This window comes from Triturus cristatus, chromosome 6 (assembly GCF_964204655.1).
Source record: "Triturus cristatus chromosome 6, aTriCri1.1, whole genome shotgun sequence".
Lineage (NCBI taxonomy): Eukaryota > Metazoa > Chordata > Amphibia > Caudata > Salamandridae > Triturus > Triturus cristatus.
The window spans coordinates 242,693,524-242,708,835 of NC_140589.1; positions in this window are offsets into that span (position 1 = coordinate 242,693,524).

Sequence of the window (15,312 nt, forward strand, 5' to 3'; positions counted from 1 at the left end):
CACTAGATGTTATTTCAGGGCTACTTTTAACTAATTGCGTACTCATGGAGACCGCACGTCTGAAAGTAATGGATGGTTTTGTGGATAAGCAGGGTGCCAGGAGCGAGTCCTATTGCATTGTAAACAAAAATGCAGGCGCCGAAGAAGACAGGAACGGGAGTGGGTGGGGGAACCCACTCCCGTTCCTGCCTTCTTCGGCGCCCGCATTTTTGTTTACAATGCAATAGGACTCGCATAAATACGAGTCCTATTGCATTTGTAAATGCTTTTTTTTCATGATTGGCTGCCTGCATTCACACTTTCTTTTGCCTGACCTGTCCATACTCTCGCATGAGCCCGATGCTTTACATCATGCGCAAAAGTGTTACTCTGTAGTGCAGCGGCTGCCTCCGGCTCGGCATGCAGTGACTCGAACCATGCTCGACTGGCTGGCTGCAGGATGCAGGCGTGTCTGCCTCACTTCTCTTCAACGCCGAGGCCCTGTGAACGAGCCCCTGTATAACAAGCCATCCTTTGACAACAGACACTCGGCCCGACCGTGCAAACAGAGGTTTAATGTCTCTCGCATGGGCGGAGGCCGCTGGTGACGGATAAGAGATCTGAAAAGGTGGCTGGAGGGGTTATTTTGGGGACAGCAGGGCCCGGCTCTTGTGATAGGAGAGGTAAATAGGCCCAGTGAAAAGGGTCGCCTATTCAAACAAGTGTTAACTGCCATCTCTTATTGGGTCTTCAGTTAAAGGACAGACCCCCACCTCTGAACAGAATAACAAAGTTAACAGCCCCCTTATATTTATTTATGTAATATCTTATGTAGCATCGACTCCACCCAGCGGGGCTTCATAGCACAGTACGACGCACTGTTAAACACGGGCGGTCAACCATTTATTGATTGCTGTAAACACGCTCCTAATGCAGTTGAAATCAGTTTTGCCTTTCTTTTAAGAAAAACGTCCTAAATGCTGACCGTGTGCTAGTTTCTTTATGTTTCAAAACTATATCTAAATAACTTTAAAGTGTATATGAGAGCAAGCAATAATCTAAAATATTTTAAACATTTATATATTTCTAACTGTAATAAACTTATATTATGGTAAATATATTTTCTCAAAATCGCGTTGGGTGCGGTCTCCTTGTGCGCTGGGTGCGCGATTGCCATGTGACCTTAAAAAAAAGCATTTGATTAGTTCATAACATTTCCCATTGTAGCAGTTGAAGAACGCCACCCATTTTAGTCATTCTCTCTACAGCATTTGAAGAGACACACCTCTTCTGCTTAGAGAGCCTTTTTGAAAACCTTTTGCTATGTACACATAGCTTATCCTACACACAACATGCAGCCATCATCTTCATCAATATTCATGGTCTATAAAGTAGCCTTCCACCTGTGATAGCTATGCACCTAAAAGTTACATAACCAAAGTTTTCCCCAGAGGTAATATAGTTGCATATGCTGTCCACAGCACAATGTAATGTGGTACGGCCCAGGGGCAGTATCATGCATAGATAATGAACACACAGACACAGATAGATAGTGGACGTGGGTACAGGCACGTGCGCTCGACTCCTTTTTATTACCAGGGTCACATATCCAGTGACGTCTGTGCTGAATGCGTGTGAGGTGAGAGTAAACCAGCCTCAGGGAATGGTTGCTGTTAGCATCAACTACAACAGTAATCATTGGATCACACACAGAGTTTCAATAATAAAAGTGTCAATAGTTTGTACTGCAGTAACAGGGACAGTAGATGTGAAATAATACACAAACGATTCTATCGTAAAAGAACCATAACTTGTGGTATACTGAGATACAGGCAGTAGATCTGAAATAACACACAAAAAGATTGTATCATAAAGGGTCCATCAGTTCCAGTGCACTCAGATAGCCACATCAAAAGTATTCAGCATGTGCACAGCCAGCGATGATCCGTGCTGCTGGCGGGCCGTACTAGGAGCAATGTCTGTTGCCTACAGGACTGCATCATCTGCAATAGCAACTCGATCTGAATTGTGAACACTGCTGTCTACAGTGTAGGCCAGAGAGAGCGGTCAGCAAGGGCTCACAGCCACGTGGCGTTGACTTCAGCTGTCCTGTTTGCAGTACACAAAGCAACAAAAAGCGTATGCAGAGCCTGCGATGATGCGTATGCGTAGTGCGGACAGAGCGCACTGGAGCAATGTCTTTTGCCTACAAGACTGCGTCATCTACAATAGCGACTCAATCTGAATTGTGAACACTGCTGTCTGCAGTGTCAATTGAAGGCAGTAGTCAGCACAGACATCCATGAATACTTTTTCTCAATTACTCTTCACAAAATACAACAACATAATTTACAAAAATCTCTGCAATAAATAAATCAAAACAATTCCAATTGTGAACTCTGCTGTCCACAGTGTAGACTGTTATTCTGTGTTCTTTTCCACTATCAAGAAAGATTTGGTCATTGTACTATCAGAATCAGAATCAGAAACAGCTTTATTCGATTTTAAAAACAAAACCATAAAAGCACACATATATTACATTTCATTCAAAGAAGCAAACTTTGAGGGTTAAAAATATCAACATTTTAAAAATAATCTAATTCATGGAGATCCTGAATCTAATAATGGTTTTTAGGAACATTGAGACCGAAGAAATAAGAAATTCATCATCTAACATTTGTAATCTGACCAACGCCACTCTACATTGTCTCAACCCTAACTTTTTTAAAACGGGTCGAAGAATACTTTTTCTAGGTTCTGAATAAAATTTACAAAAAAGAATACAGTGGAGGGAAGATTGAACAGAAACCTGATCACAGGGACAAGGAATAAGTTCCTTGAGCCAACAATTCTTCTCAGGAAAAGTGACCAGTCTAAAAAAGATGTCAGCCCTAAAGCGAGACAACAACATACGAGAATAGCAGCTGGGGACTAGTTTCAAATATGGTTGGATACCTTGGTTATTAATAAGTAGATGATTGGCCATAACAGAGCTCTTGCATTTCTCTGACAACCAGTGTTGCTCTGAGAGGAAATGCAGGCAGGTTTGCTTAAGCTTCTTCCTTGAAAAATTCATCATGCTATCTGGAGAGTCAAAGAACTCCGGGTGGCCCAACTCCATAAAGAAGTTCCTTAGGTAATTAAACCATGAAATTTTCAGGGCTCCATCCAGGCCTAGACAATCCTTAATTATATCCCTGTTCAGGCCTGTCTCAGTTCCAGACCAAACTTTATGCCACAGCAAGATGGGCTCCAGTTTGATAAGATCTACAATGTAAGGCACGCCCAGCTCTTGATGACAGGCATAAGAAGAAGTGGACCCCGGCACAGCCAGTAAATACCGCAAAAAAGCATTCTGACAGATCTGAATCTGAATACTTGGGGTGTTCACTATCCCCCAAATTCCTGCGCCATATAGTGCTATTGATACACACTTAGACCTATAAATATCAAGCAAGACTGGTACTGGGCGGCCTCCAACCTTGTTTGAAAAATGTTTAACCGCCCCAATTGCTCGCGAGAATGCTAGCTTTCGGGATTCACCTGCTGCTGTCCAAGTTCCCTTTTTATCAAAAGTTATACCTAAATACGAAAAAGTATTAACAGTCTCGATTTTCATGTTAGATAAAAATGAATTACAACTAAGATTCTTCTTTTTTGTGCAGCACATGTTGAAGGTTTTGCTTATGTTAATCTTTAGGCCTCTACTACCCATATATTCTGAAAAGCTAGTAATCGATCTCTGGAGACCGATTTGGGTCCGGGCCATGATTACAGCATCGTCTGCATATAAAAGAATGGGGATATAGGAGTTACCAATTTTGGGATAATCCTGCTTATCTTCCAAGAGGTGAGACGCGACCGAATTAATGTATAAATTAAATAAAAAAGGTGCTAAAATGCAGCCTTGTCTCACACCCTTTTCTATGGGAAATTTGGAAGTGCAGTCCCCCTTGTCCCCGTAGCGTACCCTTGCGCCTGCCTCCCGATATAATTCTCTAATGAATATTAGGAGGTTTGGGTCCACTCCCATATCCTGCATGGTTAGCCAAAGTTTGTTGTGGTTAATGCAGTCGAAGGCCGAACTTAAGTCCACAAATGTTAGAAATAAGTTCTCTTTTTTCGCCTCGACGTATTTGGCTGCTAGGAGTGCTAGATTCAAACCTTGCTCTATTGTTCCTAGGCCTTCCCTAAAACCATATTGAAATTGGGAGAGAGTACCTGTATCATTCACCCATATTTGCAATTTGTTAAGTATGACTCTCCCCGCGATCTTCATGAGTGAGTCAAGTAAGGAGATCGGTCTATAGCATTTCGGTAAACTGCGATCTCCTTTCTTGAAAATAGGTACCACGATGGCTTCCTGCCAAGTCTTTGGGAAGCCCGTTTTAGTAAAGCTGTTAAGGACATTGGTTAACAGTGGGGCCCATAACTTACTGTTAGCCTTAAAAACGTCTACGGGAATTCCATCCGGACCCGGGGCCTTTCCCGCTGGGCTCTTATTAATGGCTATCAGAACTTCCTCCATAGTAAAATAAACATTTATTGGGTAGGGTACTAGATCCTGATTACCTGAGTTTAACCCCCTTTCTGTCTCAACCTGAAAGTCCTCTGTGTAAAGCTCCCGAGAGAAAGTCACCCAACCCTCTTCCGAGATAGCTGTTACAATAGAGTCTGTTGAATCATTGGAAAAAAAAGGAGCATTCACCGCTTTCCAAAAAGCGGTATTTTTTTTGGAATTACAGGTTTCCCGAAGAGTACTCCAGGCTTCCTGTTTGATTTGTTTTTTCCTTTTTTTGACTGCCTGTTGGTAAGCAAGTCTGGCTGATCTAACTTCAACCATTACCCTGGGATCTCTTTTTAGTTGTTCCATTAAATGAGCATGGGTCTTGCTACACTCTCTATCAAACCATCTCTTGGTTTTGTTTGCCCCAGAATTCAGTGGTCTCGTGAGTAGCTTTTTAATTTCCTCTGAGATACTAAGGAATGCATCATTGACTTTAAGAGGCTCAACGTGCTCTGTGAGACAGGTATTGAATTCCTCTTCCTTGGAACGAATTAAGTTTCCTAGGAAGGCCACTGGTTCCACTTTGTCCCATTTTAGGGTATAACCGTTCTTCCTTACGAGTTCTAGTCTAAAATCGTAAAGGGTCTGAATCGTAGTAACAGTGTTGTTTTTACCCGTCATTATGGTAAGGGACATACTAAGCGGTAAGTGATCACTCATTGCTACCTCGCATGTTTCAAACGCGAGGATATAATGAAAGTAACGTTTGGATATTAGCATAAAGTCAATTTTTGATTTGCAGCCCCGTCCAATGAATGTAGGGTTAAACGGGACTGATGGAGAGCATAGTTCATTCACAAAGCCCAGGTTCAGGGAGAAAAGTATATCGTTAAGGTGTTTTCCCAGAAGTGTATGGGAGAAATGTGTCACAGGAACACCATCCATCTCTCCCAGACCACATACATCTTGGTCACTCAATGGGCATAGGAAGTAGTTAAAATCACCCATCCAGATCACACAACTGTCAGAAAATTCCTTTTCATCTATGTTTTTAAGGGTCCCAAGTAATTCTTTAAAGGTCGAGGCCCATAAATCTTTCGGTATATTATTGTAGAAATTTATCAGATTTATGTGTTGTTTGCCCCCCAGCGTTATATGCAAGATCTGGTAGAAAATGGAATCAGAGAAGAAAGAAATCTTAGTTTCTTTTAAACAATTTGAGACGTAAGTGCAAAGGCCTCCTTTATTTCTCCCTCTCGAAGTGTGTATGGCTGGCGTGTGGTAGGTGCGACAACCATTCATATGAATGGGATCGACCGTCCAACATTCCTGAAGACAAATAATCGAAAACCGTTTTACAAAAGAAACACAGTTTATGTCGCCTAGCCTGGAAGACAGCCCTGCAACATTCCAGGACAAAAATGTGATAGGATGACCTATATCGCCCTCTGACGATAAAGTCACAGTAGGAGTTACACCAGGAACCACAATTTCAGAAGATCCACTGTTCGGCAGTGTGAGATGGTCGATTGTCTCATCAGCCGCAATGTTAATGGGGATGGTTTCAAAGTTGTTCTCTGAGGGAGTTGGCAATTGTACAGGCCGTGAGTCAGTCAGTGAAGTTGGCTTATCACCGGCTGCGACTTCCCCTACATATTCGGCGGCATTAGAATTTAGGGGTAGTCAGTCGACCATATCCAGACAGCTATACCTGTTTGACAATGGAATGGTCTCCAGCCAACCTTGACTAAATGTAGGCAGCATACCTCTTTCCCGATTAATATATGTTTTTGCCCTCCCAACCTGTTCCCACGTCTTGTTGGTTGGTTGGTAAGGATAAAAGTAATCGAGAGGTAGTGGAATAATGTTTGTATTGGGCAGGAAAGGTTGTGCATGCTGGATATATTTTACGGCTTGAGTGTCCTTAAAATTAACAACTATGCAATCTCCCGGTATGTCTTTACTCCTTCTACCCACCCAGCTGACTCTCCGAACAAATAAAATTTTTGTGTGGATATGAGGAGGGAGAGGTCGATTAATGTTGAGCCAATACATTGTTTTGTTCCTCAATTCGAGATAAGACTCATTAGATTTTCCTTCCAAGCCAGGTACTCCCGTCAATATAATAACAAAGGGTGAGGATTCTGGGGGGAGATCTAAGATAGGTAATTTAGGAACAACATCTTGGGCAAAAACAGTTCCATTTTCTAGTACATTTTTATCTTGCATAGTAACATTATTGGTTTTTGTATTAACTTCCAGAGATTTCTGCGGGGGCTTAGCTCCTGTATGTGAGTTTTGGAGGCCACTACTACTTGTTGTATTTTCAATACAGGCTGTGTTTTCACATTTGTCCCGGGATAATCCCATATACCAATCCGTTAGGGGCAAAGACAAGGAGGGAGGAGTTTTCTCTTTTGGGTTGCTTGCAGGTTTGGCAAGAAGAGAGTGTTCGTGAATCTCCCTAAGTAAATCTGTCTTCAGAGATTGATTGTATTCTAGATTAATAGAGGCAGACTGTTCTAGTTTCTTAAGACGCTCCTCTATCTTGGTAAGTCTATCCAGGATCGGACGGGTTGAATTTTCAAAAACTTCCATTATTTTGGAATAAAACCCATCATCTAGTTGCCTAGTTAAGTCTGAGGTGACTTCATTCAGGGGATGATCAGCAACGCCCAGAGTAATATTAGGCGCATTTGTTATGTTTTTATTTTTTGACACTCTGGGTTGACTCCCCTTTTTTGCTTGCGGAGCAGCCTTGTGTTTTGATTTTGCTCCTAAAGTTGAAGCAGTGGAGGAAGAAAGAGAAATAGCCTCAAAGATTGCATGTGATTGTGCACGAGTAGAGACACCTTCAGTTTGATTGTTGACAGCATCAGCCGAGGTAGTTACAGACCTAGTGGACCTTCTAGCATCTCTGCACTTATTACTTTCCAAAGTTAAATCCGTGCTGAGGTCTACGCTTTCAGTCTCACTAGTCAAACAATCAGTTGAAATAAGTTTAGTAAAGGTTACCCCAGGTGTAACGGATGAAGCGATTTTCCCTAGGGATGAGCGTTTAGTTGTAAAGGGATCCAGCGATAAGCGACGCTCAGTAAGGTCTATCTCTCGTTCTAATATATTTGCAGCTCTAACAATAAAATTATCCAGAGTCCCTGCCATAGAAGTACCAGCTACGGTACTTTTGATCCTAGACATTCCTCCCACCAATTTCGATATGATGATCACAATCAAATACACTTAATAAGATATAGGGGGAGTGGCCCAGCCCAGTGTCTCCAGTCTCGAACGGCCTCAAACGGCCCGCTCTTAGCCCGGTCTTCGCCCCGAGCTTAGTCCCGCGCGCGTCCCGCTGGCGCGCGGGAACGAAGTTATGCAATAAAGACAAAGGGGCGGAAAAGGAGGAGCCGGGAAGAGGAGACAGCTGCGCTCACCGCCAAGCAGCCTGGTCCTGGCAGTCCCGGGTTATGATGGTGATGGTCCGGTAAGTATCGCCCTCGTGGAGAGCCCGCAGTGGTCCGACAGCAGTCGCAAGCCTACGAGCGGCATTGTACTAAACCTATAACTCATCTAAAAAAAGTTCTTCAAGCAAGTATACTAAAAGGATATTGTGTATATTTCAATAGACGTTGTAGTTAGTTGCCTACTGGATTCCGTAATTTAACAATCACCATCTGAATTGTGAACCCTGCTGACCGCAGTGTAGGCCAGAGGCAGTGGTCATTAACGCCTCACAGCCACTTGCCGTTGGATTCGGAAGCATGGAGTTGGTTGCACCTGATCGGAGGGGGTACACAGAAATCATCACAGACTTTAACTTCTGACATCCTCAATCATAGAATCAAGACCCTGTTTCACTGTTCAAACCTGCTGTACTGCGGTGTAGTCCACGGACTACAGTCAACCAAGCCCAATAATCATGTGCAGCAGTTAGCTACGGAAGCACAGAGTGTGATGCACCTCAACGGATGGAGTTCTGTGAAAACCAAGCAGCAGGTAATATCGGACATCCTCTATTGTGAGATCAAGGCACCGTTCCACTGTTGGTTGCACCTGGTCGAAGGGAGTACCTTCATCTCCACTCTCAGATGCAGTTCTAACATCGTCCATTGTGGGATCAACACACCGTTCCACTGTTGGTACCTGTTGGAATACTGTGTTAGTAGTATACAGAGTAAAGAGGGCCCACCACTCGTGCCGGCGGAAGCACCTGGGCCGAGGGCTGCGAGCAGGGAAGGCTACTGAGATCAATATTGGCTACCGCGACACAGGCACATAGCGTTCAGTTTGAGGCCCAGAACCTCCCAGTACACTTTGTGAATTGTTACACAATTTTAAACACATCTGACACTCAAGGACTGGCACATTTTTTTAACACTGTCTCCTCCGGCCTTGTCACAGGCTTTCAAACTGATTTTGGTAAAATACCAGACTTCATTCATTCGATCATCTCTGGAATAACAGGAACAGTGCCCATAATTCTCGCTCTGTTTGCGGCCATCCTACTACTATTTTTGCTTGTAAAAAATGGCTGCGCTCCCTGTGATAACAATCATGTCTGACAGAATACGCCTCTACGCGAAGGTACATCAATACCATGAACAAATGGAACAACTTTTCGGCTGCCTGCCTCTATCTATTATCGGAGCCAGCTATAACATGACATTTATTTACACAAATGCAATCTGCAAAACTTGCCCATTCGACTGGCGAATGGATCTATGCCTTGCCAACATCCCAACAATCGCTTCCGATATCCAGCAGGTAATGGATTATCTTGAAAACCATGAACTTGATTGTTCGGGCAGTGGAGCAATGGCGGATGCAACGCAAAAAGGTATCCTGGCGGAATGGGATTTCTGTGCAGCAGCGAATGATCTCCTGCAACGTGCGACCTTTGACAACATTGCAGATTGCCTGCCAGTTCAAATTGCCGCTAAAACATTCGAGGAACATTACTGTCCCTTCGAGGATATGAATTGGATTGCTTCGCTTTTCTCACACAATGGCAACAATCGCCTCTTTGAACATTACGCATCTCAAGCCGCTGAATATGTTCCGGACTGCAATCTCCAAGACTTGTAAGAAATTCACGTTATCCTTGGATTGATTTTTTCCAACTTTTTTGACTTTTTCCTATAAAATGTTTAATACACTTCAATTGAACTATTTTCTTACAATAACTTTCTAAGTATACTCAGGCATTTAAACCCTGTTTTCATTATTGCCCCTCACGTCTCCAGCCTAACCAGGGATGGGTGATGTATAGCCTATGCAAATACGCTATTTACTTGCTAAATTAGCCTAAATCCGACATCCATTTTGAAACCATGTCTATTCTTTGTGCACACGTCTCTCTGCCTGCCTGTAATCCACTAAGCCCTTTCACACAAATTAGCTCATCCTCAGCCTCTGCTCACAAGCTGGCGATCAAGATCAAAAAGCACGACATTGATTAGGAACTAGTTGACACTGTCTGGTAATCGTATCCTACCTTTATTTTCATCATAGAATTTACCCATTCATGTCTAATAGCTATTGTTTATGTCACATGAAACCGTAACATGTAATGTGCAATTCACTGATGCAGCAGCTTAGGTTTTAATACAGCAGAAGCGGTTGGAGTTTGCCTCAGCTCGATGCCTTAGCTCTTGCACAAGAATGTTTTTTTGAAAGGGATGAAGACAATAATGTATGGTTTGACGAGAAGGGTACCGAATGTGCTTCTGAGAAGTGCAATGTTTGTGTTCCTCCTCAAAGTTCTGATGTGAGTAGAACTATTACCAATTCTGACACGCACCAGATTGAATCTAATGTAGAAGAGATTGCTGACTGTTCTGCTGTTGATAATTTTGTGTTACAAAAAAGGAGTACCAGGGTACCTAAGAAGTTTGATGATTACATTTTGGAATACTTTTTTTTCTTTTCTCATTATAGAATTTAGAGTCATTCATGTCTAATAGGTATTGTTTATGTCCTATGAAACTGTAACATGTAATGTGGAATTCAGGCAGGAGCTTAGGTTTGAATACAGCAGAAGCGATTGGAGTTTTAGATATTAAGAATAATAATTGAATCTTTAGTGTGAAATTAAATACATCAGAAAGTATTTGGTAATTTGTTTAAAAAATATCAGAGGCTCTATCTTTCCTTTTGTGACCTACAGTGTAGAAAAAATGACCATACTGCCATAAATATATTATTTCAAATGAAAACCTTTTCTTTTTAGAAAAAGATTTCAGAATAACCAGCTCCAGATTTCCTTGTTTAAACTGCAACTATAATTATGCTCCATGGTGTGCCTTTCACCCTGTATTACTGGCCCTCGGAGCATGCACTGTGATATCAAAATATCAATTGTAATAACATATTACAGTCGAACAGGTATGTCTTTTCTTTATGATAGGTGACTAGCGATGTCACATGTTGTCTGTTATAAGGATGTTAGAAACTGGGTTAATCGTTGACTGGGGTGTGAGCCCTGGTCAAGCAGCAACCACAATCCTCGTCAGGACAAGGCACAAGCAAATGCCAAATTGATGTGTGCTCAACCCTCTCATAGCTTGGCACAGATCAGTAAGACTTAAATTAGAGACAAGGGGCCAGATTCACAAAGGTAAACTGAGACGGAAGTCTAACTTTACGAATTTTGGTATTCACAAAGGGCATTTAAGAGTAGTAAAGTTATACTTTTGTCTCAGTTAAACTTAAATTTTGTTCTTAAGTTTAACTGAGACCAAAACTGAGACAAAAGTCGAACTTTACTACTCGTACTTGCCCTTTGTGAATATCAAAAGTCATAAAGTTAGTTTTTCATATCAGTTTAGTTTTGTGAATCTGGCCCATAGTGTAAAGTATTTGTGCAACACTTCAAACAATAAAAGACCACACAAAAAGATGCCAGGCGGGAAAAATAGAGCTTAATTTAATAAGACCAAAACAACAAAAATCTAATCAGTAGAACCGGAGTTATGAATTGAATAATAAACTTTAAAATAGTGCCTCAAAGCATAAAATGCCAACCACGGCTATCTGTTCGTGCTGGACTGTGTCAAAAGTGAAAAATTCAGGCCATCCACCAACCGCAATTGAGCACAGGTTGGATGCAGTCCAAGATGAATCCAGCTGAAGTTTTATATCCTCAAGTTTTGTGCCAAGGGTCCTGTTAGTTTTGGAGAGTGTTGCAGGTAGCAAGGAGAGCCTTGTTGGTGGTAGTCAGTGTGGTGCGGAGAGTAGGTTGGGCCTCAAGGATAGACAGGCTGGAGCTTTTGTGATGGCGGTATTCCTTGGGCAATCAATAATTGCTGTGTGCAGAGACAAGCTGGCAGTGATTCGCTCTGCATTTCAGTGTGAGCAGCGAAGTTCAAGGGTGCAGAGCCCAAAAGCTTGATTTTAAGAGTCCCAGAGACACACTATGTGTCCAGAACATGAGAGGAACTGCTTGGGGGTCAGGAACCTGCTACATCTGGGTCCAGGAGCTGGTTGGGGAGCCTTTTAAGTCCTTGAGGCTTAGATCAGGAGGGCAGCAGACTAGATGAAGTTGCAGGTACCAAGGCAAGAAGGCAGCAGGGTAGCACAGCAGGGCAGCAGTTCCTTTAGAGCAGCAGTGCAGCAGAGTGCGGTCCTTGCAGCAGCACAGCAGTCTTTCTTTCTGGCAGAGTATCCACTGGTCCAGAATTGTACTGAAGAGTTGGTGTCTGAGGTCCTTCTTTTATACACAGTTGTGACTTTGAAGTTGGGAGAAGCATCTAGGAGAATTCCTTTGAAGTGCGCATATGGCCCACCTTCCCAGCCCTGGCTCCTGACAAACTACCGAGTGTATGCAGCCCTTTGTGTGGAGGCAGGATACAGCCTATTCAAGTGTAAGTGTGGCCGTGCCCAGCTCCTCCCACCCATCCTGACAGTGATGGCCCATCCAGTCACACCTAAGCTCCCTATTGTGTGTGACAGTGTACACCCAGTCATGTGATGAGAGACAGGCTACAGGCACTAAATGCCTAAGGCAAGAAAATGGCAACTGTCTAAAAGTGGAATTTAAGAATTGTATTTTAAAATCTGACTTCATCATAAATTAAGATTTAAAATTGTGATTCCGAAGACACCAAACATAAGCTGGTATCTCTCTCCACTTGGACATTACACTTATAAAAAGAAATAAGGCAACCCCAATGTTACCCTATGAGAAAGATAGGCCTTATATTAGTGCAGAGTTTTTATACTACCAGGACATGTCAAACGTAATAGTGCTTGTCCTACTTGTTGAATATACTAAACCCTGCCCTCTGGGTTGTTCAGGGCCTACTCTAGGGGGGATTTATATGTATTAAAAAGAAAGGTTTAGGCCTGGAAAAGGTTTAATTTGCCAGGTTGAAATGGTAGTTTAAAACTGCACACACACACACACTCTGCAATGGCAAGCGTAAGACATGTTTACCAGGTCACTAAGAGGGTAGCACAAACCAGTGCTGCAGGCCCACTAGTAGCATTTAATTTACAGACCCTTGGCACAAGTAGTGCCACTTTACCAGGGACTTTGAAGTAAATTAGATATGACAATTTGTTAAAAGCCAATGTTACCATGTTTTAAGGAAAGAGCACAAACACTTTAGTACTGGTAAGCAGCAGTAAAGTATGCAGTCCTAAGGCCAGCAGAAATGGAGTAGTAAGGACAAAATGGAAACAATGCATTTCTTTACAATAGGCAGAAAAAAAAGGAAAAACTGTACCAAAGGTCAAATTTCCTGAGAATTATCAGAGATGAGTCAACAGATACCTTGCTGAATATTTCCCCCCAAAAAGCATGAGTAATGGTAAAGGAGATCAGCAACTCCAATGCTGTTTGTGAGATACATCTAAGTGAAATTCAGTTCTAGATTATATGTTTGAAGTAAAAGTTATAAAATAATGATCAGTGTGTACTTTAATATGATATAGAATAAACCTCATAAAGAATCTAAGGCATATAAGAACATCTAGCAGCAGAATCTGGAGTAAGGCAATAAGGTTAAACAGAGGATAAGACCTTTGATCGAAAACCTTCCCATCTCTCACCCATCCTCGCCCCAGCAGGGTGCACATTCGATTGGGGACCATACCAAGTACAGGAATTCATGGAACTCAAATCCATGGGAAGGTATATAAAAAAACAAAGTTATTGGCTTCAACATTTTTGTTAACTTATATGCGGTGGCAGCTGTTTGAGGAGCTTTTTTTTAGCTCGCAGGCACATTAGGATGCATTCATGGAAGGCTGATACAGCACAAATGACAATTATCATGAAACTGCAATTTGAAGAAGCAAAGTTGTTTGGTCAGCAACTTAAGGATATGGTTAAGAAGTCAGTGGAGAACAAGAAATTGATGACTCCAGTATGTTCATTATCCAAAGGTTGTGGTTGTTGAATGAGAAGGGCTTTCAGTACTATGATTGTTAGAGAAAATGACAAATCCTTTCACGGCAGCGGTCAAGGCCAGAAGACCTACCTTTGAGTCACTTTTCTCTGTAGATTTAAAATTCCTGTCAGTGAAAGTAATTTTTTTTTACTAGCCATCTATTCGAGGGGAAGTTTAAGAGAGATCCTAGCTTTGATTTTCTTATGAGCTCATTGTACAAAATTAGAGGTATTAGTTGAGCAGGCGCGTACCCACCCTAAATAATAACCACAAGCCTTGCCAAAGTGAACCACCAAGGTCACTAAATTAACTAGTAGTCAACTTTATGCTAGCTGCGGTACTGATCACACAGTCTTAATTTAAAGGCAAGGGGTAAAGTTTTTCTGCAGTACTCAAATAGTAATAAAGTCAAAGCACAACATAAGAAAAACCACAAACCAATTTAAAAGATATATATTTTTTTATAAATAAAATGGCACAAAAACACCAAAAATACAATTTGTAGAAGTGGAGTTATGGATATTTAGATTTGGTATTTAAAAAGAGTATCAAAAAGCATTAAGCACCAACTGCTGTCATCTGGTTGCACTTAACCAGGGCAAGAGTAGGTTTTAAAGCTGACCAAGATGAAGAGTGGTTCGTATAAAAGGACCAGGTTAATCACAGTCAAAGAGATACCTTCACACTTTTATGGAGAATAAAGACTTCAGTGGGGCAAGGCAGCAGGCTGTGGCCGAACTAGGCTCAACAATGACAGTCAGAAGAAGTCCAATGTCTCGGTCAAGTCGTCAATAAAGGAAGGAAAGATCTGAGCGGTAGAGGTTTAGGTTCTATGCCTTAACAGCCCTCAACATTGATCCCATAGAGGCAACATCTTTTTCTGGGGAAGATTTCTATATTTGGGTTCAGATTTTGCCAGCATGGCAAGGTCGGAGGCTGTGACCAAAGAGGGCCCGCCGTTTTTGAATGGATGTAGGTGGAATTTGAATTGCTCCTGTGGAGATGAACGACGCCGAAAGTGTGGTAAACTCAATCACAGCAGTGATGCACCCTGTGAAGTTGATATTGCCAGGTTATTCCTTGTCCTCCGCCTGTTCTCAGAGCAAAATGTTGACAAAAGGATTTTAATTCCTAGGTTTCAGGAAACTTTAGAAGGAGTACACTTTGTCACCAGACAAAGTTACAGCATCTTGGGGACTGACCTTGGGGTTCAAAATTCATTTCAGAAGAGGCTAAGCGCAGGGTCCAGGGCAGGTCCAGTTGGAACTGGTCAGCTGTAAAATCATGGAAAAAAACCTTTGAAGCTTTTTGTGTACTTGTAGCTCAAATGGGAGGTCAGCCTTACAACCCTTGGAGTTCACTTCCTTGTCCTGGGTACAAAACGGAGAGCAGATACAGTCTTCAAGGCTTTTCTTGGGTGACAGGGAGCAGTTC